The sequence below is a fragment of the Urocitellus parryii genome, chromosome 7 (assembly GCF_045843805.1).
Source record: "Urocitellus parryii isolate mUroPar1 chromosome 7, mUroPar1.hap1, whole genome shotgun sequence".
Lineage (NCBI taxonomy): Eukaryota > Metazoa > Chordata > Mammalia > Rodentia > Sciuridae > Urocitellus > Urocitellus parryii.
The window spans coordinates 2,790,603-2,816,931 of NC_135537.1; the positions used below are offsets into that span (position 1 = coordinate 2,790,603).

The 26,329-nt window shown below is 53.6% G+C and overlaps 1 protein-coding gene across 3 annotated transcripts in view; it reads left to right on the top strand.

Moving 5' to 3' along the window:
- Positions 1–2,832: 2,832 nt before the first annotated feature.
- Slc45a4 (solute carrier family 45 member 4) overlaps positions 2,833–26,329 on the top strand; it is an 80,169-nt gene continuing 56,672 nt past the window's right edge. For 2 of the 3 annotated variants that reach the window (XM_026403052.2, XM_077800888.1), the window contains exon 1: positions 3,672–3,731. The gene's annotated coding sequence lies outside the window, so the exon portion shown is untranslated. Of the gene's footprint in view, positions 2,899–3,671; positions 3,732–26,329 lie in introns of those variants that run through there. The other variant, XM_026403051.2, reaches the window with a different exon arrangement.

Sequence of the window (26,329 nt, forward strand, 5' to 3'; positions counted from 1 at the left end):
TCTACTGTTGCCCAGGGGATTTGCCACAAGACCCAGAGGCGGGAGTCTCCCAACACTGAGCTATGAGCCACTCACACATGACCACCAACCTGCAGTCAGCTGGGATAGGTCACTGCAGGAGGATGTGGAGTGCAAAGTGCCACACTTCATTCAGAGATGAACAGGAAAGAAATAATGTCCAGGGATGACAAGATGGGCATCCTTCCTTCATCATCATACTGTTCACCCTGCACCTGACCAAAGGCACCCCAGCTGTGAATCCTGGCTTGTCACCTACCAGCTGTGCAGCTGCAGGTAACAGCCTCTTGTGTCCCAGCTTCTTTATCTGCAGGATGACACCCATGTCGGGGGATGGTGTGTGCACACAGGGCTAGGTATGAGAGGAACACAGAGCTGCTCAGGAGTCTACAGGTGAGGTGGGAGATGAAGTCACAGACTCAGACAGTGATGGAGTCGTCATGCCCAGGTGCCTCCCAAGCACCAGGGAGGTCAGTGTGCTTTACAAACAAGGATGCAGGATCTGCTTCATAGTTTGTGGGGGTGCTTGTTAGACTGTTGAGCATTTGAAGACAGTGACAGCCCTTGGAACTGAGGCATGGAACTCTTCTGAGCAAGCCCATGTGAGTACACAGGTGCATGCTAGGACAGGTAGTGGCCATGCTTGCCCAGCTCTGGGGCCAGGCCAGATCCAGGTCTTTTTGACTCCTGGGCAAGAGGCCCGCTCTGTGCCAAGCTCGCTCCTCACAGGAGAGGACCTCATTTCCAGGCTTCCACATACAAATGGACAGCAGAGCCACGGACACAGATACATCTTACTGCACTTCTTGGAGGCAGCAGCTGGGATGAGGCCCTCACTAGCCAGGCTGTGACAGAGTGCTGTCAGGGTGGCCCTGCCCTTGTCCTCTTGCATGTGCATGCATACACATGTGTGCAGGACACATGCAAGTGTGGCGACATGTTTTTCCCTAACCCTACTTTGTCTCATCTTTGTGTCTAACTCCAAATTACAGAAGTAAATTAACAGGATGTTTCCTCATCCAGCCTTAGAAAGCATTTTCCAAATTCTGTCTTCATGAAAACTTCTACACACACTTTCATGCATTCATTTATTCTTCAAGAAATATTTCTAAAGCACCCACTGCAAGTCATATCCTACACTGGGCTCCATGTCTGCAGCTAGTTAGCCACTCCCCCACTACATGAGTTTCTGACTCCCTTATGGGTTTCTTAAGGAGAATGACCAATTGTGTTGCAAGCTCCAGTGCCCAAATCCAGGAAGCGTGTGGACATAGTAGGCACATGCTGACACAGTTGCTTGCTGCTGAATGAAAATGGAAAAGGTTCAACAAATGCAGTAACCAGTGAATACATAAAGTTACTAAATCATTACTTGGTGCTCCTTACTGTCTTTTTAAAAAGCATGTTTTTTTTTCATTATTTTATTAAAGCCTTGTGACAACCGTGAATTAGGTATTATTAGAATGCTCACATCCAGATGAGGACTCAGGGAGGTTCAGGAAGGCTCCCAAGTCACACAGTTGGCATGCAGCACAGCTGGAATTGCCTCTGGCCACCAGAGTTAAAATCAACAGGGAAGGCAGATACTTAGCAATGAGACCCACAACTGTCAGGTGCAGCTCTGAAGCCTATGCACACACCACTGGCATCCTGCTTGTCCTTCATGGAGGTGTTTCACACACATGGAAGAGCATACACATCTTGACTGCACAGCTGGAGAAATTGTCACAAACTGAGCACACTGTGTTACCAGCATCCAGACAGGACACCGTCAGCCCCCCACTGCACTCTCCACACCTGCTCCTGGCCCTGGCACCCCTGTCTTGACGCTAACCACTGTCCTGACTCCTAACACCACCCACACATCTACCCCATGTACATGGGAACTTGTATTTTTTAAAAATGTCTGACATTTTTGAGAAGGGATGCTGGTGACTGAATCCAGAGCCTAGCACATATTAGGCAAGCACTGAGCTATATCCCCACCCTTTCTGTTTTTTGAGACAGGTCTGACTAAGTTGCCAAGGTTGGCTTCAATCGTGTGATCCTCCTGCCTCAGTCTCCCAAGTAGCTGGGATTACAGGTAAGCAGCACCATGCCCAGCAATGTGACTTTTGCTCAACATTACTCGTGAGAGCCATCCAATGGAATCAAGTGTGTAGTTATAGGTTATTCACTGTTGTCATTCCACTGAGTGAATATGCCACAATTTATGTATCCCTTTAATCATTGATGAGCATTAGGGTGCATTCCAGTTTGGGTGTACCATAAACAGTGCTGCTATGAACAGAAATACCAAGTTAGGTGTGTTTCTAGGAGGGGCACTGCTTGGTAATCAAGTGGTTCCTAACAGATTTCCAAGGTAGCTGGGTGCCTTGCATCCCCATAGGCAAATGTAGGAGAGTTCCAGTTGCTCTGCTTCCAGGTCAACACTTGGTATTGTCATTTTTTCCCCATTTTAGCTGTTCTGCAGGCTCCATTGGCTACTTTGTTTCTAAATTCCTTCCAAAGTGTTAACGTGCATCTTTACCATCTCTATTTTCAGATGAAGACACCAAAGCTTTGAGAGTGAAGTAATTTGTCCAAAGCCTCTTAAACCCTGGCACAGGCTTAGAGCTCTGATGCAAACACGGCTCTCTCACCTTGCCCATCCTTTTCTCTTTTTGTTTATTTGTCCAGCTGCCTTTCCAACTTCGTCTTGATGGCTTTCCAACAGTCCCCTCCTGGGGGTGATGAAAATTCCACACGTGGGGAGTACCTGATCTTTGCCCCTCACCCCCGCCCCTGGTGCCCCGCAAAAGGTCAGTCCTGTAGCGGGAGGCCATGCCCACAGGAGGCTTGAGTCCTGCGTCCTGCCCAGTACTCCAGGGCTGGAGGAAGGTAGTAGAGGGTAGACTATGAGGAAGGGGTGGGATGGACGTCCCAGTAGGGGACTGGCCAGCGCCCTGAGCAAGGAAGAAAGTTTGCAGGGGTGGGGTTGGGGATGGGGGCAAGTTACAAGGAGAATGTTTGCTGCCCAGGAAGAGGTGCAACCCCTACAGCGGGGGCCCGACCCGTCTCGGTACTGGTAGAGGGCGGTGTTTGCTCGTGGCTGGGGGGCGGGGAGATGGTGACTCCGCTCCCTGACCCCTTGGCTATGGCAGGAAAATGGGGGAAGGCGAGGGGAGTGGGAAAGTGGAGGGGGCGCGCGCAGGGGTCCCAGTCCCGCGGCCACCGAGGGGGAGGGAGTACGCTCTTGTCGCGGAGGGGAATCAGGGATCCAGCAGCCTGGACATGGGGACAGGGGGCACAGCTGGGGGCGCACGCGGAGGAGGCCCGCGGGGCGGGGCTCCAGGTCGTGGGCGGGGCCCCGAGGAGGGCGGGGCCGCGTGCGCCGGAGGCGGCCAATGGGCGCGCGCGGCGCAGGCCCCGCCCCCGCGGCCGCTGCATAGTCATGAGGCGCAGGCCGGCGCTGCGTCAGCGGAAGCGGCGCGGAGCGGCTGTTTCCGACCCGATAAAGCGGCGTTGTCCCCGCGCGCCGGCCGCAGCCTCGCAGCGCTCGCTCTGCGCCAGCGTCGCTGACTGACGGATCCCCCGGCTGGCCGCCGAGGGCGCAGCCGCCTCCCGGACGCCCCGCCGCCGCCTCAGTGCGCCCGGGGCCCGCGCCGAACGCCCGCCGCCTGCCCGGCCGGCCCGCCGCCCCGCCGCCCCGCGGCCCCGGCCGGAGAAGACAGGTGAGCGGCCGCGCCCGCCCGCCCGGCCCCGCCGCACCTGGCACCTGCCGCCGGCACCTGCCGCACCCCCCATCCTCTTCTGCGCGTCCTGGCCGCGAACTCGTGGCCGCCCCCAGCCCCAGCCCTGCGACTCCCTCTCCTGAGGGGCATCCGCACCCCTCTGGCCTGGCGCTGGCCCCCCGACGCCCCGCCCCCACGCCTGGCCCCTTTCCTTCCCGACTGCACCTGCCCTTCCTCGACCGCATCCCAGCAGCCTCCTCGAGCATCCCAGGCCCCCACCCCGCAGTGTACACCCTCTTTTGGATCTACCCGCCGCTTCCATCCATCAGCATCTCCGTCACCCCCAGTGCTCCGGTTCTTTGCCCAGAGAGGAGCCTGACGCCTGTCGTTCTTGTGAGACTCCCCACCTGCCGCGCCCCCCAACTTCTGAGAGTTCAGCTTCTGTGCCCACCACAGAAATGTCCCCCACCCCTTCCCTAACCCTCTCTTCTTCCCAGCACCCACGCTCCTCGGCCCCCTGTAGCGATGCTAGTGTCCCGCCTGGGCTCGGAGCCTGCCCCTTGGGCTGCGGCTCTGCCCTGTGTGTTATCGGTACTGTCCCTTCTAGATGCCCTTATTTCCTGAGGCCGACCTTGTCCCTGGAAGAAGGGCCAGAGCGTCCATGCTCCAGGTTCAGAGTCTCTGTTGTGGAGACCCCTGCACGTATCTCTGGACTTAAGAACACCCACTTTTTTCACTGGCACCCCCTATTCTTTCTGGCCCTTGAGTTTAACCCATTCGTCCCCAAAATGAGCTACTTCAGGGGCTCCCCAGGAGCACAGTCCTGCGAGGGCTTTTCCTGGGAAGGTATGTTCATATGAGGAGCACAGCTTGCTGGTTAATTATCTCTAGTGATTTTAGAAGGTGTAACCAGCAAGGAGTGGGAAGGGGCACTTGGTCTTCTAGGGAGCCTTGGGCCCCTGATGAAGTGTGGCTTCAGATCCACAGACTGAGCCCTTGGGACTGGCCCTCTGCCCAATCTGGCACCTCATCCAGTTCCAGCAGAAGGAGGCTTGTACCTCCTTATTATTGGGTGCTGTTTTCTAGACCAGCACCTAGGGACCCCGGAGGGTGTATAAGCTGAGTGATTGTCGTAGGTCCAGAGGCTATGACTAATGGGGCAAAACATTGCTGGACCTCCCCAGTACTGTGTCCTGTGCTTTTGTTCCCTGCAGTGGCAGACAGGTAGGATGAGGTAGAAATCTTTCTCGGCTATTTCTCGTAGTAGGAAAGAGTAAGAAAATGAGAAACTGGAAGATTGTTTTACTTATTAAGAAGTGTGAGAATGGTTGGCCATCAGCACCAGGAACACCCACCTGCCTTGAACAAATGTGAATGATTTCCTCACTTTTTTGGTGGATCTGAATTAACATACTAAAAGAGCCAATGGAGTCTGAGTGCTCTGGAGACTTTACAAAGGCTGTGTGAGAATGGGGAAGGGCAGCAATTGTGGCCTGAAGCCCCCTGGCTCCAGGTGGGGATTCAGGCATGATAAGAAATCAGATGCTGTGGGGAGAGGCTGGGGAAGTGGGTCGTTCTGAAATCAAGGATTTCAGTCCCATTCAGTCTAATTGTTTTTGTGAATGCCTATGAAAAGGAAAGTAGATCATTTGACATCTTTGAAGTGCATATTAGGTGTGCAGAGGTGGATCTGTCTGGAACCCGTGTCCTGGGGCCCTGGGAGTGGGGACGCTGCCATGGGGGTTGTTCACTTCCCTCCATGTGTACTGCAGCTTTGGCCCTTTTTGCCTCCTGAAAGCAGGTCAGATTGGACTGGGTGATCTCCAGGGTGGCTTGTAGCTTGTAACACCCTCCTAACTTTGCTGATTGGGGAAGAGGGAGTGGGGGAGGGGCCTGTAAACCTGAGTCTGCCCCCTTCAGGGAGCAGGAGATCCCCGCCTCCATCCGCCCTGCAGATCTGCAGGGGAGGAGAGGGCTGCGGCAGTGGCAGCTCCCCCGTGCCCGCTGGAGGAGAGAAGCTTGGGAAGGCGTTCAAGCTGATGCTTAGGTTGCCTGGTGTTGAATTGATTTCATCTCTGCTGTCTGAACACAGATGAGGACAGACGAGGGGCAGCGTTGGGGTTGGGGCTGCTGCTGCTGCTATCATTTTCCAATTGTGGCATTGCCCTCTGCCTGTGCCCTCTCTTGCTCATGTTGAGGGCCCTGAATTCCAGCTTTGGGTAGCTAGCAAGAGTGGTTTGTGACAGCCCCACGGCCTGGCATGGAGTGAGGGCTACTGGTGAACACTGTAGGTGGCAGACAACCTCAAATTGCCAGTGCCCTTCTTGGGAACACCCCTGGCAGAGCTGTGTCTGTAATTTGTGGAGCTGGAATGTGCTGGAAGCCCGTGTTCCTGTTAAGGATGGGCGAGGATGTGGCTCCACACTTGCCTCCTGTGGTTTTCCATGTTCTTATCACATCATAGTTCTGTTTAAGGTATACTTAGTGAAACACATTAGAAGGGTGCTTTGACTTTAGGCCAGGGGATAGGGAACATTTTAGCTGTGCTGAGTGACAGTACAGCAGAGGAACAAGCACCACAGATGAAGAGCAGCCATATGGGGGGGGGGTAAGAGGACCCCAGGAGCACGAGTCTGCAGAGGGCCAGAGTTCCGCACCTCCCCCACTGGCTCCTAAACAAGGTCCCCTTGTTTAGATTAGCGTAAGTGCCCCACCAAAATCAATGAACAAGGATCTTTTTAAATGTGGAACTTTCAAAATGTGCTTCAAGTGGCCTTTTTTTTTTTTTGGTATCAAATTCCGAGCCTCTTTGAAATGAGGCACATTTTTCAGAGAACTGTGAGACCTGCATGCCCGGGGAAGGGACTGGGCTCTGCCCAGAGCCAAGAGAGAAACTTGACCAGGCTGTGCCATAGGCACTTCCAGCCCCTGCCCACTTGGGTGGAGGTGGGGTGAGAAACCTTCAGGGGAGGCCTGATAGTGTTGGTGAGGTGGCTGTCTTGGCAGGGAACTTACAAAGAGGCGTTTTAGGAAGATTAAAGTGTGCTTGGGCTTGGGGGTTGCAGCAAAGCCCTCTTGCTGTGAGTCTTTTGGTGCCCTCCTCCTAATAGATTTTTCCATCTAAAATGTGCATTCCCAGGAGTCCTGTGGAAGCCCTGGATGCCAATGCCCACAGGCCTGCAGTCGGGTGGGTCACCTGTTGAGCTCCTATCTCCAGTTAGGCACATTACTGTTTTCTTGAGGGAGGTGGAGTTCCCTTTGGCTCTGGGCCCTTGGGTGAGAAAGCAGGATTTTTCTTTTTCAAAAAAACCACATTCTCTTGCATGTCGTCCTCAAGGCCACCTTCCTGTGCAGTGAGGGCTCCAAAACTCAGGTTCACTCCCAGAGCCTTTGGGGCTCCAAGGAAGGTGTGCTTTGTGCTGGGCATTTTGCCCCCAGTGCAGGAATGAGAGGGTGCCATCTGTTCCCAAGCGGGACCCAGGGATCCTCACTACCCCAAGGGGTTTGTGAAACTGTCTCAAGTCACAAAGGACGGCCACCGTGCCCTCCCACCTCTGCTTGGCGGGAAGCCCAGGTCGGGGAGGCATTGTTCAGACCGAGGTCTTGGTGTTTTCATCCCCTAAACCTGTTGAAGGATTTTGCTGGCAGCGTGAGGAAGCCACATTCCTGAACCAAGCCCAGGGTGCTTAATTTACCATGCTGGAGTCGCCCCTCCCACCCCCAGTCTGCTGCTCGCGGCGAGTGGATTGCTGTAGTTTATGGTCTCTCCTGGGCTTCTGCCTGTCCTCGGACCACTGCATTGGTTGGCAGAAGGAAAGGGAGCTCTTGAGTGAGACTGACTAGCAGACCCTCAGAGTCTGCACCCTTTGGCGCAGGTGCAGCGGTCCCTGCACTCACACCTTACTCGCAGCTTTAAGCAGTCACTCAGGTGTAATAAGTCCTCTTCACCTGTCCATCACCCATGATAGAGTTATCACTCTGGGGAAATGTGTTAATCTTAAGGAGTGTGAGTTTGGAGTGGGAAGGGAGTATTTTTGCATTGATTTTTGTTTGGTTGTGTTGTTTTGGTGCTGGGGGTTGAAGTCTGCCTCCCAAGCCAGTGAGCATGGCTTTTTTTTTTTTTTTTTTTTTTTTGAGGGGAGGGGTTTGAAGGCTCTGCAGTGGAGGTGAAGCCACTTTTTAGAAGTGTGCTGGGCACAGGGGAAGGGCTAGCCAGCCAGGAGCTGGTAGAAGGCCACTTTCTGATCAGTGGTCATGGATTAAGTTAGGACTGTGTTAGTGTCAGGTCGCGTTGAAGCAGGGCTTTCTGCTCATGAGTTAAATAAAATAACTTTGAAGAACTATGGACATATGTCAATATTTTTCTCATAATTTTAAATAGCTGTAAAAGGTGTTGTTTCTAGAATCTGGAAGGCTTTTAAAATGAGTAGGTCAGTGTGCTGCTGGTTTTAGAAATAAAGTAGGTGCCCTGATGATTCCGCACCCACCACTGGCTGCCTCTAAAACAGCATGAGAATTGCATCTTTCTTTTTTGTCCCTAAACTTGTATGTTTGCTCTATGTTCCTCTTGGAATCTTATCTAATGCAATGTGCCTTTAAACTTGAAAGTCTTTTCAGTGGGCATTCTTCTTTCTTTTTCTGTGACAAAAGTACATGTAAATCACAATTTAAAACATCCCTTTAATCCTCAGGCCATTAACCCAATCCAGAACAATGTGTTTCTCTTTGTGATCCCCCACCCCATTACGGGGATGGAACCCAGGAGTGCTCTACCACTGAGCTACATCCCCAGCCTTTTTAATTTTATTTAAAGTCAGAGTCTCGTTAAATTGCTGGAGCTTGCGATCCTCTTACCTCAGCCCCCTAGTCCCTGGGATTATAGCCGTTTGCCACTGTACCCATTGTAGTTATCGATACAGAATTGGTCACAGAAGCGAAAATGTCATAGATCTTCCTAAGTAGTTATTGAATGCAAAAAATAAAAAGAAGGGGTTCTCAAAGAGCTAGATGGGGGTCCTTGTAAGGTGCCTGAACTAGGGCAATTTCTGACTGCCCTGGTGCCAGGTACAGCTCTGCTGCTGAGTCCCGGTGAAGAACACCTCCCCTTGCCCAGGTGGGGAAAGGGGAGAATGGAGGTGGTTGCATGGTGGTAGGGCCCGCAGGAGGGTACTTCGGCTTCCACCAGGGCTGTTTCTCAGTTTTAGGAAGCAGTTTGTGGAGACTCAGGATCTTATGGAGTTCCCCGGTGGTCTGTGTTGACACACCCTCAAGTGCAGCCTGCGGGTGTGCTGGGTATTACTGTGCTTGGTGCAGGGTGAAGCCCTGTACCATGTCGGCTTGTGACACAGAGCTGCTCCGTTTTGAACCTTAGTATTTAGCTGCATGCTGTCTAAATGCAGTGTGCTAAAGGGTGAAATGATGAATTTCCTGAACATGCATGGCTTGGTTAATGGAGTTGCATTTTTATTTGGTTGAGTTAAAATGTAAGCCTTTGGAATTGTGCCTTGAGTTAAATTTTAATTTGCCAGAAAGATGTGTTAGAAGCAGAAAAGACTGAGGTGGCTGGGTCTGGGCTCCTCAGGCTTTGCCTGGCAGGAATCCAGTGCCCTATCTGCTCTTGGTCCCTCAGGGTCAATGTGTCTTCTCTGCCTAGGGCCATCTGAGTGTTCCTGGGGTCAGGGCCTTTTGGTGGGCTGGGGGTGCTGATGAAGAGGAGATTGGCTGGGGGTTGGAAGGTGGCCCCCTTCCAAAGCCTGGGACGGGGTTGGTGTGGGGAGCCCCGAGGGCTTGCTCAGATCTGGAAATGCTGCCAGAGCAGAGCCATTTATTATTTTTAGCCTAAGAGCCAACTGATATTTGGTATGAGAATAAGTTTAGTAATTAAATGACAACAACAAATTACCTTCACATGTAGAAACAGAACACCATGGACTCAGCCCTGGGGCTTGACACTGTGCATAGTTCATGACCTAGGGCGGGCCTGTGACTGCAGGCAGGGTGCAGGCTGCTCTGGGGTTTGGCCACTCTTCTGTTCCCCCTCAGGGGCCCACTGAGGAACGCTTCAGTGTTTGGGGAGGTCACCACACCCTGGGACTGTAGGCCAGCGCCTGGTTCTGGGGGCCAGTGAAGAGAGCAGTTGGCTCCAGACCTTGTTCTGGGAACCCTGTGGTGTATCCAAGCAGCAAAGAAGAGGCTGGGTGAGATAGTCCCCACCACCCCAAGAACAAGTGAGCAGGCCTGGAAGTTGGCTCCTCCTCGGCCTCCTCTCTCACGCTGCCAGTGCTCACATCTTCTTGGCATTTGGGATTTCTGTACTGAAATTAAGGTTTCAGGCTCTTGAACACTGAGAAGTGCTCTGTGCCGAACGAAGGAGAGCAGGTCCAGCGAGTTGGGTTGTTTCTAGAATCCCCCATGCTCACCTGGGGCTTCTCTCCTGTGCGCATCTTCTCCCAGCCAGGTGTGCTGCAGGAATGCTAGAGTGGCTGTTATTGGCCTTTTCCCTGAGACGCCCTTCCTGGTGGCTGGGTGGAGAGCACGGGGAGAGCATGCTGCCCGGTTCCCTGTCCCTCGGGGGACTAGTGTCCCCTGCATAAGCTGAAGGGTAGCTTAGCACTGTGTATAGCATTTTTAGCCCAGCATTGAGTTATCCAGATGTCTGAAATGTTTTTAATTCCTAAAAAGATGGGGAAGGCCTGTGCCTCTCCTTCAATGGGAACAGTACAGTGCCCAGCGTGACCATGAAGGAGTGCAGGGCCACCACAGCTGGCAGGACCACCGTGGCTTAGAGACCTTGACCCAGAAGCCAACTGGCGCCTACAGCTCCACCTTCTGCATGGTCACTGGGGAGCACAGGGTGTTTGTTCCTAACATTTAGTAGACCCTTAAGGAATAGCAGTGACAACCACTGACTCAGCCCTGGGCCACACTGAGCACTGGGCCCCCTCTCCCTGACAGAGCCCATGGGGGGAGGGTGAGCAACCTGCCAAAGCTGCGTGGTAGAGGGTGAGCAGAGCCTGCCCAGGTGTTGCCTGGCTCCCGGCTCTCACGCTGCCCCTGCTTAAGAATGCTGCTTGTTTTCTGCACAGAGCAACAGGGACGTGCCATTCTTCTTCATATGCCACCTCACTGTTGGTGCCAGGAGGGTGCTGGCCCTGGAAGCTGTGGCACCAGGCCTGCATCCCCACACCACACTTCCCCAGCCAGGAGAGTGGCAGGAAAAGGACCCCAGCAACTGACTCATCCCTTGTGTTGGCGCCGTTGGTCTTGAAGTACCACTTGGTTGAATTCCTAGCCTTGTCTGTCATGCTGGCCAGTCATCTTGCTTGGCTTTGTTGGGTGCCTAGTTCAGCCTGTGACTGTCACTTGCTAGGTGAGGCTATAGCTTTGGAAGTGCTGGGCCGTTGGTGGTCCATTCTTTTCCAAAGATGCTCACCAGGTGAGCCACTCCAAACGAAGCTTCTGGGTGTAGATGCTAAGGAGTCTGCTGATCACAGTCAGTCCTAAACACAGTCAGTCCTAAAGAACCAAAGTTTGTCATGGACGTTTGCAGATGTAGCTGAAAGCACTGAGCATGGTGTGATAATGGCGTCCACACGCCATGGCCTAGCATCAGTGGCTCTGTTGATGTATTGCTTGTCTTGAACTTTAAGAGACAGTAGCTGTGGGAAGATGTGAATATGGAGGCCTGTGGGAACGGGCTGGCCGTGTACCCAGAGTCAGGCCAGTCAGGGAGCTGCCTGGGGGGCTTGGCCCCCTGCCCAGCATGGGAGCCTCATGGGCAGTGTGCTCTCTGCATGTGGACAGTGGGTGGCTAGGTGTGTGGAGCATGTGTGTAGCCTTCGCACACATGTTTCCTCTTTAATGCTGACTGTGTGGAAAGCATCGGTACCTTTTCACACAAGGGGTGCGGTGGTGTGTGGTCCAGGGCTGGGTGCCTCCTGGGGCGGAGCTTGGCACGTGTGCACCTGGTCCATCTCCAGCACACAGAAACAATAAGAAAGTAAGTAAACAAAATGGGAAACGTCTGGAGTGTGTGAGTCGCCGTGGCAGCCCACCGGTATGGAGCAGGGTGAGAAGAGGGCCTCTGCTCCTGAGGTCCCTGGTCGATCGGCGTCCTTGTCAGGCCTGGCGGCTGGCTGGAGGCTGCCGCAGGGGGGTGCCTGCAGATAAGGCTCCTGTGGGCGGTGCTGGCTGTGGCTGTCCAGCTGAGATAGGTCTTGCTTCAGTTCTGTGGCCCGTGGGAGACTGGAAGCCAAGTAAATGTAGGCCAAGCTTTCTGCCTGGTCACCATGTGGTTTGGAAGGTAGCTTTACAGCGTTTAATGTGGATTTCCTCATGGTCTCCCCAGCTCTCCGTCTGCCTGGGCCTCCCCCCCCCCCCCGCCCAGTTCTCCTGTGGCTTGGGGGGTCTTTGGGCTTGGACTGGGATCCCAGGCCTGCCTTCCCCACATAGCATCTGCCTGCACTGCTGCCAGGTGGGACGTTCCTGCATCTAGCCATGTCCCTGAACCCTTTTTGTCAGTGTCTGCATGCATTTGACCTTAATGACTCAGGGGAGGGGCCAGCTGTGATGATGATACTCCTAAAACGCCAAGTTCATTACACAGTGAAGGACCGGTCACCCAGCTGTGTCCTCTGTGAGCCGGGTCTGCTCCTGGAGCAGTGTGCTGGCCCTGGAGCAGTATGGGCCTGGGCGTGGAGAAGCAGGGATGTACCTCCTGCAGTGCTGGAGGTCCTTGGGACACAGTCAGGCTCCTCCCATGGTGGAGGGGCTGTAGCTGCTCCACCTCTTCATGAGGGCATGACCTCTTTCTCAGAGGCCCTGCCCACATGGGCTGGCCACCTAAGGTTACCACCTCCTAACAAACACCACAGCCTGGGAGGCAGCATGTGAATTTGAGGAGACACATGCTCAGACCACGGCTCAGCTGCTGCTAGTGCTGGTAGCCTTCCCCACCACTAGAACCCGTTGCGCTGTGCAGAGGTGGCACACCTTGAAGTCATCGCTGGTCTCCTGCCCCAAGGGAGTCGCTGTGCATCTCCTCAGGCACTCAGAGGTGTGCCCGAGCAGGCTGTCTGCAGGGCCAGGTGGTTCAGAACTGACTTCTGGATCTGCTCCCGCATGTGGAAGCAGTGATATCTGCATTTTGTGGAAGTGTAAGCTGAGGCTCAGAGCCCTGGAGTAACTTGCTGGGACTCCACCCCCTGGCTGGCTGTCCCTGCCGTAAGACACACTCAGGATAGTGGGTGCAGCAGATGCCATCTGGGAAGATGGAACTGGAGTGGCCTTGGCGTGTCTCCATTGGTTTCATGTGTGTATATTTATTTAATTATAAATGGACACAGTACCTTTTTTTTTAAAGAATCTTCTTAAGATGTTTTTTGGACATAGTACCTTTATTTTTTATGTATCTATTTATTTGTATGTGGCGCTGAGGATTGAACCCAGTGCCTCACGCGTGCTAGGCGAGCGCTCTACCACTGAGTTACAATCCCAGTCCGTCTGTTGGTGGTTTTTCTTTAATATTTATTTTTTATTTTTATTTTTTTATTTTGTTTTATTGGTTGTTCAAAACATTATAATGCTCTTAACATATCATATTTCATACATTAGATTCAAGTGGGTTATGAACTCCCATTTTTACCCCAAATACAGATTGCAGAATCACATCGGTTACACATCCACATTTTTACATAATGCCATATTAGTAACTGTTGTATTCTGCTACCTTTCCTATCCTCTACTATCCCCCCTCCCCTCCCATCTTCTCTCTCTACCCCATCTACTGTAATTCATTTCTTTCCTCGTTTATTTTCCCATTCCCCTCACAACCTCTTATATGTAATTTTGTATAACAATGAGGGTCTCCCTCCATTTCCATGCAATTTCCCTTTTCTCTCCCTTTCCCTCCCTCCTCATGTCTCTGTTTAATGGTAATCTTTTTCTCCTGCTCTTCCTCCCTGCTCTGTTCTTAGTTGGACACAATACCTTTATTTTATTTATTTATTTTTATGTGATGCTGAGGATCGAACCCAGGGCCTTGCACGTGCTAGGCTAGTGCTCTACCACTGAGCCACAACCCCAGCCCCACCGTCTGTTGGTTTTTCTAAGTGGCCAGGGAAGAAGCAAGCCTGACTGGCAGGTGTCCTCAGGGCCAGGCCTGGATGGTGGCCTGGTCAGGGGCTGGCCCCCTGGGCTGTCATGCCAAGAGGGGCAGGGATCCCGTCTCTGGACCAAGGAGATGCAGAAGAGATGGGATAGATCCCACAAGTGCTGCTGTCTCCGAGAGACTTTCACCTCCCTGCTGGGCTGTGCTCAAGGGGCACCCTGCAGCCATCCAAGGGGCTGCTTTAACGTTGTGAACCTCTGGGTGCAGCTTGGGTCTGAGGGCTTTTATCTTTGACAGATAGTTTTTCTTTCATTCCATCCTGTGAAATGTCTAGTGCTAGGAAAAGCCCCAGAAAACTGTTGCAGCCTGTCCCAGGCCATCTGCCCTGTGCTTCCACCTGGGAGGTGCAGTGGCCAGGACTCCCTTGCCCCTACTGCTGCCAGTACTGTCTCTCAGGAGAAGAGACTGGGAGTAGGGCTGCTTGGCTGAGCCCACGTGATCCCAGCTTTCTGGACCTCCTGGGTGCTGTAGACCAGGTGCTTTGTGTTGGGCGTCCTGCCCAGGGGAGCCAGGGAGGATCTGCAGTGCCCGATGCCGCCAGGCACCTAGAGTTTGTGATAGTATTTAAACATAAAGGCAGTCTTCCAACGAGCAGTTATGCTCATTTTTTAGATGAAAGCTCTCCTTTTTATCTTCCTGGCAAACCGTGGCCCTGGGAATATTGGCCTCACACCGTGGGCCAGGACCACCAGTGTTTACGGGGCTCTAGGTCTGCAGCAACTGGACATGCATCCCTCCTTCCAGTGGTCTGGGACTCTGGCTGTGCTACTCAGCTCTGTGAGTCCCAGGGCCCCAGCTGTAAAATAGGCATGATACAGCCAGGGCAACGTGCTGGGTGAAGTGAAGTGGGCTGAAGTGGACTTGCCCCTGCCACCCACTTGCCTGGAAGGGTTGCTGGCCTCCCAGCCTTGGGCCCTGCTGCAGCCAGAGACTGCACCTCGCAGCTCTTCTTCCCCATGTTAGGGTGCGCTTTCCCACCCTCCATGGATCATCAAGCCCCTTCTTTTCCAACAGATAGATTGGTAGGTTCGCTGCTGCTTGATGCTCCTGTGGAACACCATGTATCTGGTGTCCCCATTGAGCTTCAGGGCCGCCTGGAGACCTTTGTGTGTGCCTCTGGGCAGCTGTTTGTTGCTGTATCACTCAGGTTCTGGTGCCAGAAAGCAGATGCCACCTGCAAGGAGGGGAGAGGAGGGGAGTTAATGGAAGGTCCACAGGAAGGGGAAGGGGTGGGGATGATGGCCACAGCAGGGAGCTTCAACCCTTGGTCCATGGGCATGGAGAGGGAGCAGGTACCAAAGCCACCTAAGGAAGAGAGGCTGTAGGAAAGGGTGGGTCTTCCCCGGAGGAGGTTAGTGGAGATGGGACCTCCAGGGACCTGAGGCTCCCTGCCCTGCAGCTTCCTGCCCCAGGTCCCTTTCTGGAGGGAGCTGCTGGCTATGTGTTTATGGTATCGGTGGGGTCCTGCCGGGTGGGGGCAGAAGGGGTCTGCCTTGGCAGCGTAGCTGAGAAATCCCAACTCAGAGCAGGGTGAGAAGTTTTAGGGGAGGTTTTAGGGTTCCTTGTGCCTCCTGGGCATGCACCACCTGAATTGAAGCTGTGGGGCCCTGAGAGCATTCGGTGGGGAGAGCTTTTGTTTACGTCAGGTTTCTGTGCGCTGAGAACTTGAGTGGTCTGCCTGGCCCTGTGCACCTGGTGGGCAGGTGTGGCAGGCTCTGAGCACCAAGCAGGGAAGGAGCATGCAGGCTAGGTGCTCGCCTCATCTGGGGGGACGCCAGCATTTGCTAACGGGGGGTCTATGTGGAGTTTCCTCTCAAAGCATGGGAGCTGATGCCATGTGTGGGTTGTCCAGAGCATGCCACCCACCCCCAAGCAGGGTAGGTTCACCCAGGGAACACTCCACACCCCTGCCTGCCTCCCTGATTGGCTTTATCTGACAGGGTGGCAGTTGTTTTATTTGTAGTTGTTCATATTTTGGTCCATGTCTCTGGGATCAGTTCTAGAAAATGTAGTTTGACTGTTGCTGTCTGATGTCATCCAGTGTATGTGTGGTAGCTGCAGAAGGTTCTGGCTCCTGTGATCTGGGCTGGTCCTTACAGTTTTCCCTAACTTAGAGTACCTTTCTATTTTCCTCTCCTGCTCCCCTTTGTGACACGGTTTCACAGTCAACAGTCAAGGCTGGCCTCAAATTCCTCGGTTCAAGCAATCCTCCTGCCTCAGTCTCCAAAGTGTGGGGCTACAGGCATGTGCTAGTTTTGTATTTTTCTTTGTTTCTTCTGCCTTTTTTTTTTTTTTGTATGAACTAAAATTGCTCAACCAAGTCCTAAAGGAAACAAAAGGGAGGACCTACTTTTAAAAAAATTACAAAAAGATTATGTAATAACCACATCACAAAGAAAACTCCTTTAGCCAGTTGAGAGACCAAGTGGCTATCCCCTTCCCCCTGTCTCTAGACTGGGACAGTTTTAATGTTTCCTGGGCCATAAATGCTTTTGAATCTGGTGAAAGATGTGTGCCTCTCTGACAACACAAATTGACATAATTTTTTGTGTAACTTAGGTGACATTTGCAGGTCCCCTAATACCCAGCCAGGGAGAATTCTGCTTGCTCCCATGCACAGGGTGGGCCACTGCTCATCTCTGCATCCAGGAGGGTGATGACCAGTGGTCCTGAGAACTGCGTTGTGCTGTGTTGCACTGCTGCTGAGGCAGATGCTGCTGGTTAGGCCCTCTGCTCCCGGCCCTGTAGAGATCAGCCCTGAGGCAGGCTGCCCTGGCTGGTGCCGCATGTAGACCAAGGTTAAAGGTGACTGTGGCCACAGGACTAAGCCCCTGCCGGGCACTCGCGCATCTGCTGGTTGTGTGGTCAGATGCCATCCCTAGTCACTGCCGGAGTGCTGTGGCAATGTAGCATTGGGGGAAACGTCAGGGATTTAACATCAGCAGTGAACACAGCAGAGAGACAGGGTTGTCCAGAAGAGCTAAGCAGGGTGACGTCGGACATTTGGTGGAGATGGGAGTTGGCAGTCAGGGACTGGCAGGTGGGAGGCCAGGTCCGGAACTGCAGCCTGGGGGGCCCGGTGGGACCTTCCTGCCAGCATGGAAGAGCCCTGGGAGAGGGCTCTTCTATTTTCTATCTGCAGTTCAATCTTTGCATCTGCATGTGTGCTTAATCCCACTCCCAGATGTGCACAGTAGTGCACCGTGTGCCAGGACCTAAAAAATTGCAGTTGTCCCATTTTATCCTTGGGAAATTGCTTCCAGGACCCTGGCCCATACCAAAGTCCAGGATGGCCAGTCCCTGGTGAACAGCGCTGGTGTTTGCATGCAGCCTCTGTACCTGAAGTCATCTGTAGATTGCTTATAACCCTAATACAACGTGAATGCTTTGAAAAGAGTTGTTATACTATATTGTTTAGGGAATAACAAGAAGAAAAAACTTCATTTATGTTCACTATAGATGTAGGGTGTTTTCTGAATATTTTCTTTTTTAAAAAATTATTTTTTAGTTTTAGGTGGACACAGTATCTTTATTTTACATTTATGTGGTGCTGAGGATCGAACCCAGTGCCTCGTGCATGCTAGGCAAACACTCTACCACTGAGCCACAACCCCAGCCCTTTCTGAATATTTTCCATCTGCAGTTGTTTGGATCTGTGGATGTAGAAACATGCTGATTATATATATTCTCTTACACATAGTGGGATGTTATGTTACCATAGAAGGTGTAGATCATGTATTAGTGCATGTATTTATTTAGAAGATGCAAATATTTATGTAATATACTGCAAGTTGTAATATATGCGCGATGCACCCATATAATCATACATGTTATGTCTGGCGTGGTGTTATCTGTGTTCTTTGAGGCTGGCTGGCTATCAGGGTTTTTTGATCTACAGTGGTTCACTTTTGCTGTGTTTCATCAAGGACTGTGGTCTGGAGTCACCTGGGAGCCCTGTGTTTTGGGCCTGCAGGCATGCAGGAGTGGAGGGTCCCTGGCACAGCTTGACCATGGCTCTTTCTGGGCTGGGCTGTAGGACCCAGAGCTGCAGCTCTTTCCAGCATTGACCATCAGTTTCCCAGGAAACCCCCTTTGCAGGGGACACCCAGAGTCTCTTGCATGTGGTTGCTCTTATAAGCCCAGGAGAACCAGATTCACACTCATAAGTCACCTCTGCAAGCCTTTGGTCTCTGGTATGGACAGTTGCCATCTGCAGCTCTGCAGTCAGAGTCCTTGTCTGAATGGTAAGCCACCATCTGAATAGCATCCTTGTCCTCCTAGACCTCACTCCAGATGAATGTCTGCTGCTCTTAGAGGGGCTGAAGTAGGGCTGTTTCATATGGAGGTTTCCATTAGCCCAGGGTTTCATCTCTTCCATGAAAAGAAAAAACCCAGCAGTTTCAGCTGTAAGCACAGCTCCCTCCAGCGGCTGCTCTGCTCTGTCCTTCAGAAGTGTGAGCGCGGCCTGCCTCCTCCTTCCCTCGCCTCAGCCCCTCTGCTCTGGCCTCTGCCCACCCCTCCCTGAAGCTGCCTTAGAAGGCCATTCGCATCCCAAGGCTCCAGCATCCAGTGCCAGTGTGCTGCCCTCTGCTCACTCCTCTTGGGACCAGCCCCTTGCCTTCTGCCTTCCCTCTTGGGAATGGTGGGCCCTTCCTAACCTGGTCCCCACCCGTGCCAAGGACCAGCACCTGGAGGTAGCCTATTAGCTCTCATTGTGCCTAGCTGCCTGTCCTGCTTGTGTGGACAAAGATTCCTACAGAAAAGTGTGCCCACATGGGGCTTCTAGCCTGCCCCCTCCTCTTCCTGCCTTTGGGTGGCACCTTGCGAATAGGTGGGTACCCCAGGGGCAGAACTGCTGTCCAGGCTGAGCACACTGCATGCTGAGGAAGGCCAAAGCCAGGCATCTCAGTCTTGGGCCCAAAACAGTGCTGCATGCTGTACGCGGGCCACAGGCCTGGCAAAGCAGGCCCAGGTAAAAGGCCCAGCCCAAACCCCTGTCCCCACCGGCAGCATGTGAATGAGCATGTGGGCGCAGTGTTGCGAGTCGCCTCCTTGCTGCCGGCTTGCTGGTCTAGTTCTGGGCGGGAGTTAGAGTCAGGCAGCCATTTCCTGAGGGTTTCCGCCCAGTGCAGGGAAAGCAGAGGTGCTGGGAACACTGATCCCAGTTTGTTTGTGACTGCTCAGGGTGACAGGTATCCTTTCTCCTGGGGCTTCTTCTTTCTTCTGGAGACTTCTTTCTTCAGGGCCTTCTCTCCAGAGTGATGGCTTTTCTGTGCAGACATTTTTGCCCCAAGTCTCTCCTCTCATGCAGGGAGCTGGTGAGGGCCGCCTCCTGCCTCCCTTCCAGCCTTCTGTGTGAGCGTGCCGTCTGCTTGGATTTCCTCCTCTCTCTGGGGCTGCTGCCCCTGTGTGCTTTTCTCACCACCTCTCCGAAACCTCAGCCTGCCCCTCCTCCTTCCCACGGGCTTTTCCAGACGAGCTTGAGAACCATTTGGCCCATTCCACACCTGATGAGGAGAGACCCACAGGTGCTGCTGCTAGAGAGCGAAATACCCAGGCCACCTGTGTGCCCTTCAGGACACTGGGGTGCTCAGTGGGTTCCTCGCCTAGGCTGTAAGTGGCTTCTGTGAAGCATGTCCCTAGGTGTCAGTTTAGGGGTTCTCTGTAGGAATGCACAGGCCACCCGCTGCATTGTCTCTCCACAGGGAGGCTCAGGCCATCACTGGGACGGTGCAGATGGCTTGGACCAGAGGGAGACGGCCAGACTGCCTGGGTTCTAATCTCACATCTCTGGGCAAATGACATGGTCTTCCATGCCTCAGTTTCTTTGTCTGTAAAATGGAGCTGATAATGGGATTACCTGCTCCAGATTGCTGTGAGTTAGTAGATATCCAGTTTTTAGCGTGGAAATGGGTTCATAGGAAGTGCTTTCCCAAGTTTTAGTTACAAATGCTGAACACCCACACGGAGCAGTTGAAGAGGCAGACTCTATGCAGATACAACGCTCTGACTACCCAGGAAGGCATGAGGAGGCGTGGCAGAGTGGTGAGGGATTTGGGGGTAAGCTGAGCTCACTTCTGGATTCACTGTTGAACAAAGCCTTGATGAACAAAAAGGGCGCAGCTGAACATTTCGAACTTCGGGACTCACATCCCATCAGGAAGAAGTAGCCAGTCAGGCCCAGGGTCACCTGGCGCAGAGGAGGCCACTGCTAGTAAAGGCGAGCAGGCTGGGAGGCACATTTCTGCCTGCTCAGGCTGGTGCGGGGTAGAGCAGGTGATCCTGGCAGGCCTCCGGAGTGCACCTGGTCCTCCTCTGCGCATGCTGGGTCCAGGCTCTGCAGAGCATTGCAGGAGACCAGCTGGAAGAGGGTTTGGAGGGTTGAAATGGCAAGGGCTCAGAGGGCCTGGGGCGCTCGTGCCCTGGGAGCCGCCCCCACTCTGCCTTCCCAGGTCTGCTTGCAGGCAGCAGCAGGATCTGAAGAGGCCAGCAGCTCTGCCTGACCACTGGTCTGTGTGCCAGGGTCCCGGCTGAGTATCCTTTTTGGCCCAGCAAGGAGCTGCTGCAGTGGTGGCAGCCCTTGGAGAGGGGGATAGGCAAAAGACACATCTCACCTTTCATAGCCTCAGTTTTTTTCTTGCTAGACTTTCAAAATGCCCCAAATACATAAGTAATTTTCACATCTGTAGTTTACTGTCCTTAATTGCGTGCTCAATGACTCTTTGGCCACAGGACCAACATCCCTGCTGGGAGTGTTCCCTGCAGGAGGTGGAGGGTTAACAGGGACCTGGGGAGGGGCAGGTCTGCTCTCTGCCCTGGGCAGGGATTTCCTCCTGGAAAGGGCCTTTTTCTCCCCAGGTTGAGCTCACCTGTCAGTCATCAGGGCAGCTGAGTCATAGTGCCATGAATTAGCGTCTGCCGGGAAGGTTTTCTTAGTTGTGGTTATGTTTTCTACCTGTTAAAATTAGTCTTTTGCAGAAAGAGTTGTGTCGAGTTTATAGCTGTCTTGTGGGCCTCCTGCCTGTCCTGCAGGCCTTCTCCTGCCCAGGTGTGTGGCACAGGCTTTCAGAGCAGCCACTCTGCTTGCACCTTGTCATTTAACTTAGACCTGAGAGGTAACATGACCCAGTCAAGGTCACAGTGGTAGCTGGCCTGAGATTTCTGCTCGCTGCTGTTTCTCAGTGTTCAGTGGCAGGGGCAGGCTGCAGGTGGAAAGCTGGGGCCCACTGGAGGACCTTCCAGCTGAGGTTGAACTGTTAATTTGTTTGGCTTCTCTCTTTTTTTTTCTTTCTCCTTGCACTTGGGAGGAACCCAGGGCTTGATACCTGTAGGCAAGTGCTCTACCAGTGAGCTGCACCATCAGGGAGCTTTATTGCAAGGTTAAGCGGGCTTGGGCTACCTCTGTTTTTCCCCGGTCTAGAATAGAACTTCCCGGGAAGGGGGTGAGGTCGAAGGCAGTGGTGTTGGGGGATGGACTGCAGGACGGGAGCAGCAGCAGAGCTGGCCCCTTTCCATTCCTAGGGGCTCTGGAAGTCAAGGGGCCACGCTGCCGAGGGCAGGGCCCAGGAGCCAGTGAAGGTGCTTGCAGTGTGTGCTGCGTGGGAGGTGCTCACTTTTGAGGTAAACCCTTCTGTTTGTACTCACCCTGTTGTGGAAGGGATCCAGGTAGGGGAGCCTCTTTGCGGCTGTGTTAAAGGTAAGGCATGTTTACAGGCTCCTGGGCTTGCCTTGCTGTCCTTGGTCAGTTCTTAATGGTTGCAGGTGAGGCTGACTCTCAGTCTTGAAGAATCCCCGGTTGGAGTGTGCTGTGCCCCAAGGTGGCATGTGACATGGAGTGCAACCAGTCTCTGCTCTTTGTCCATCCCCACTTCAGCAGGAGCTGGGGCAGAAGGGGAGCTGTGAGCTTCATCCTGCTGACGTGGTGGGGGCTCCTGAGGGCTGTGGCACTTGGGCTCTTGGGAGTCCTTGCTGGAACCCACCTTTTACCCTCTAGGGATTCCGGAGTGGGAACGCCTTCCCTGGTTTTCAAGCAGGCCCTTGGGCAGCCCACAGGGAGGCCCGTCCTCCTTTTTGCTATCTGTAAGCTGGCTCCCAGGCTCTCTGGAGCTTCCCACCACAGCAAGTCTTTCCATCTTGTCCACTGTCCTGGCCTCCTGAGCAGGGCTGATCTGACTGGGGTGCCCACCCTGGGAAATGACAGAGGGGAGTGGCATGCAGAGGTCACGGTGTTCTCTGGATGCTCAGCTGAGCCAGGGTCATGCATCTGCTATGGACACATGGGACACACTCTGGCCTAGGGGCAAGGGCCTAGCCCATCTGTGTGAGGTGGGGACTGACAGTATTTGGTGAGGTGGAACGTGTGTGCTGGGGAGGAGACGAAGCTCTCCGCCTGTATTTTAGCACCGCCATGGCGGAGAGCCTTGGCCCGAGGCGGCTGGGCTGCATGTGGTGACTACAGGCCTCTGAGTACCGGAGCCAGGCACGGCCTGCCAAGATGGGGTGTGACATTGTTGCTTCAGTGGATGTTCAGAGGTCAGGGTGATAACCCTGCAGTGGAGGCAGGAGCCCTCCTCTTACCCACAAAATAAGGCAGCCTGAGAAGGTGAGGCAAGGCCAGGAGGGGCCTGCCCTAAGATGCAGGCCCTGAGCTCCATCTGTAGCCCCAGGGGCTCTGCCCTTGCCAGCCCGTTGTTCTTACCGACTGCCTTCTTGCTGGTCGCTGGCGGTCTGGGCTCCAGGGATGTGCAGGGCAGCTCTGCAGCCACAATTGTTAGTCAGGTTTTGGTCACTGTGATGAAAACCTGAGAAGAACTAGTTATAGGAGAAAGGCCTTATTGTGGCTCACAGTGTCATAAAAGTCTCAGTCCATGGCGTTGGTACTGTAGGCTGGCGATGAGGCGCCCAGCATCATGGTGGAAGGGCGTGGTGTAGAACAGCGTCTGCTTATGGCAGCTGAGACTAGAGAGAAAGGGGCCACGGACCAGAAGGAACCTTCCAGGACACAGCCTCCGGTGATCTCTTCCTCCACCTAGCCTTCCTTCTGAACACTTCTGGACTGGGGACCAAGCCTTCAGCACTTGAGCCTTTGGGGTACAGTCCAGATCCAAAGCATGACCCCTGTGGACCTGGAGCCACGGCTGGACCCAACAGTTGCCCTCACCCACAGGCCTGGCGGAAGCAGGAGCGTGTGGGGCCGGCAGGGCAGATGCCCTCCGCATGAGCTCTTCTCCCTAGGACTCCGACAGACGGGGCTGCCTGGGTGTGGGATTAGGTGTTTAATCCCCCAAGAGGGTTTCTCTTTCACCAAGTAAACAGAGTAGAGTCACTGGGGCCGCTTGCCACACTAGAAATATCTTGGGCCTGGCAATCCTGTTTCTTGGGTTGCTGTTTGCTGTGGAAGGTTCCAACCCCTTTCCTTTCAGAGTAGGAAGAACAGCTTATTTTTCAGAGTGGCAAATAAGGAAAAGAATGAAAGTATCTCCCAGTGTCTGTTTCTAGCAGTCTCCCAGGAGGGACATTTTTATAGACACCAGACGTCCTTGCCAGCCCAGCCAACTTTCCATCCTGAGATGGCCAGAGTGTGCCACCAGCCGCTCTCCTCTCTCTCCAGCTGAGCCAGCCAGAGGAGCTGTGGGCCTTCAGGCGGCTGGCCTGCCTCGGCTCCTGGCCGAGTACTCTCTGCGGCTCCTCCTCTCACACAGACCTCTGGTTCTGCTTACTGACCTGCAGATGCGGGATCTGGGTGTGCTCAGTCCACGGGTAGGCCATCGCCATGGGGTTTTGGAGGGAGCTCAGTGCTTATTCTGCTCTTACTGTCTTGTAACTGCTGTTAAGATCCTCATTAAACACCATCTCTGGCTTTGTGGATCCAAGTGGCACGTGCTCAGGGGAAGTGCTTAGTATGTATGATTGGTTCTGGAGCCCAGTGGCAGGTGTCCAGGGCCGGTGTCACAGCTCTTCTGTGCCTTCATGCTGCTCAGCAGTGGCTGCAGGGCAGTCCCTGAAGCTCTGCCCTTGGGTGACAGAAAGCTGCCCTTCCACAGCCCCTTGGGCATCCTTGGTGTTCATGGCTCCTGGGACTGTCTAGGGGCAGGGTCAGAGTTGTTGTGGATGCCTAGAACTTCTGGGGAAGTTGAGACACCCAAGGATGCAATGTCAGAAGTGCCCGTGTCTTCCTTCCAGCTGTCTCCTCCTGCCTATCAAGGGCCCTGGGGATACTGGGGAGGAGACACAGAGACAGCACCAGTGCAGGAGGCTAGGACGCTGCTGCTAGACCTTGCAGGAAGTGCCCTCCCTGACCTGGCCAGCACAGGCTTCCCGATGTCCATGGGTGTTGGCCTGGGCTCCCACCACTGCACTGTGCTCCACAGGTCTGCCTGGTGGCTCAGGACTAGGGTATTGCGTGCTGTTGAGGTTGTGGGATAGGAGAAGCAGGACAGGACAGATTTTGCACATGGTAAGCTGTAGAGTAACAGAAGTCCCAGAGGCAGCTGGGGTGGCTTATGGGTGCCTTCTTAGACCTGCAGGCTTGGCCCCGAACAGCTTTTCTCCCTGGTGGTGGGCCACGGGCAGGACTCTGGCCTGAAGCTCTGCTTGTGGGTCTGTGAGGGGCACCATGCGGGGCTCCTCTGCTGGCTGTCTCCCCTGGTGGACCATGCATGAGGCCTGTTCTCTGATTCAGGTCCCATTTGACGGGTCCCACCACTAGGTGCACAGATAAGCAAGAACTGTGGAGCCCGGCCTGATGCTCAGAGAAACACAGCAGGCGCCCAGTGTTGCCCAGACCGATCTTGCTGCCTCCAGGGGACACTGGGGACATCCATTATGTGTGGCCTGGATGGGAACCATGAGGAATGGATGTTTGGGGTGGGAGCAGGAGAAGAGTACATAGCAAGGAGAAGATGGGCGGTGTTGTGCTGGGTGTTTGCCGTGTTGTGCTGAGTGTGTCGGGTGAAGCAGCTCTGGAGTTCAGGCGTCCCTCTCTCCCTGAGGACGAGGGCGCCAGCCTTCTTGCCACTGTGCATGCAGTGCTCAGACTTGGTATTTTTGTAGCAACTTGGTATTTTTGTAGATAGTTTACGCAGAAAGCTTAGTGAGTGACAGATAAAATCAGACTGCCGCTTCTGAGAGGTTCTGGGAGGGCTGGTGCTTCCAGTTCCAGCCACAGGTCTGCTGGAGGTAGAACCACCCCGAAAGTCAGCTTGTCATCAGGAGCCAGGGGTCCTCTACCTGCTGGCCCTGGGCCCCTCTACATGCTGGCCCTCGGCCCTTCCAAGCCAACAGGTCCCTGCCCTGCCTCAAGCCAGTTGGAGCAGGGCTGCACAGGGCTGCACGGGGCTGCAGGGAGGCTGACTCTTGGCTGTCCTCATCCTCCCCTGCGCTTCATTCCCGAGGACTGGCCAGCAGCACTTGCTAACCTATAATTTCCAGTTACCACTCTAGGAATGCATCCCTTTTAGTACAACTTTGGGTAGAAATTCTTGTCAAACTAATGATATTATCACTATTAGTTTATTCTTTTGAGCTATTCAAAGAAAAATTCCAGTTTCAGCTAAGCTGTTCTCTGTAGTTGAGTGCTCTCTGGGCTCAGTGCTTGTGTCTGCACACTGTGACAGGAGGTGGGTGGCGTCTGACTCACCTAACTGACCATCTGCTGAATCTCCAGGTGTAGCGGCTGCAGCTCTGCCCTGGGAGCCTATGAGCAGGGGCAGGGCCTGGCTGTAGCTGTTGGAGGGGACACCTCTGCACCCCGAGTTCTTGTGTGTTCCACAGTCACTGCTAGAGGCCCAGGAGCACTGTGCTGTAGGACGTGAAGAAGACAGTGGTGTGGTGCAGCCCGTCTTTCCTGAGAGACAAGCTTGTGCTCGGAGGTCCCCTCTGCCCAGCTGCCTGGCTCAGGAGAACTGCTGCTGCTGCTCCCAGCGCTGATGGGGCCAGTGGCCTGTTGACAAGTATTCAGGTCACCTGTGCCATGCTGCCTGTTCAGGCTGTTGGCATTCCCTGGGTGAGGCCGGCAATGGACAGCCTGGCTCTTTGTGGTCTGGGCTCCAGCTGACGATGTTGGGGTCCCAGGGCCCTCTGTTGGCATGCTCCATGGCCATGCTTCTGTTGGTCACCCAGGCAGTTTACGTGTCTTTTTTTTTTTTTTTTTTTACAGAAATAGTTTCCTTTAATTATGCATTATATACTAAATGCATGGTTCCAATTACAAAACAGCATTATTTGAGGTACTGAAGGCATATTTGTCCATTATTTTTTTTCTTTTTTTAATTTTTATTGGTTGTTCACAACATTACAAAGCTCTTGACATATCATATTTCATACATTAGATTCAAGTGGGTTATGAACTCCCAATTTTACCCCAAATGCAGATTGCAGAATCACGTCGGTTACACATCCACAATTTTACATAATGCCCAATTAGTAATTG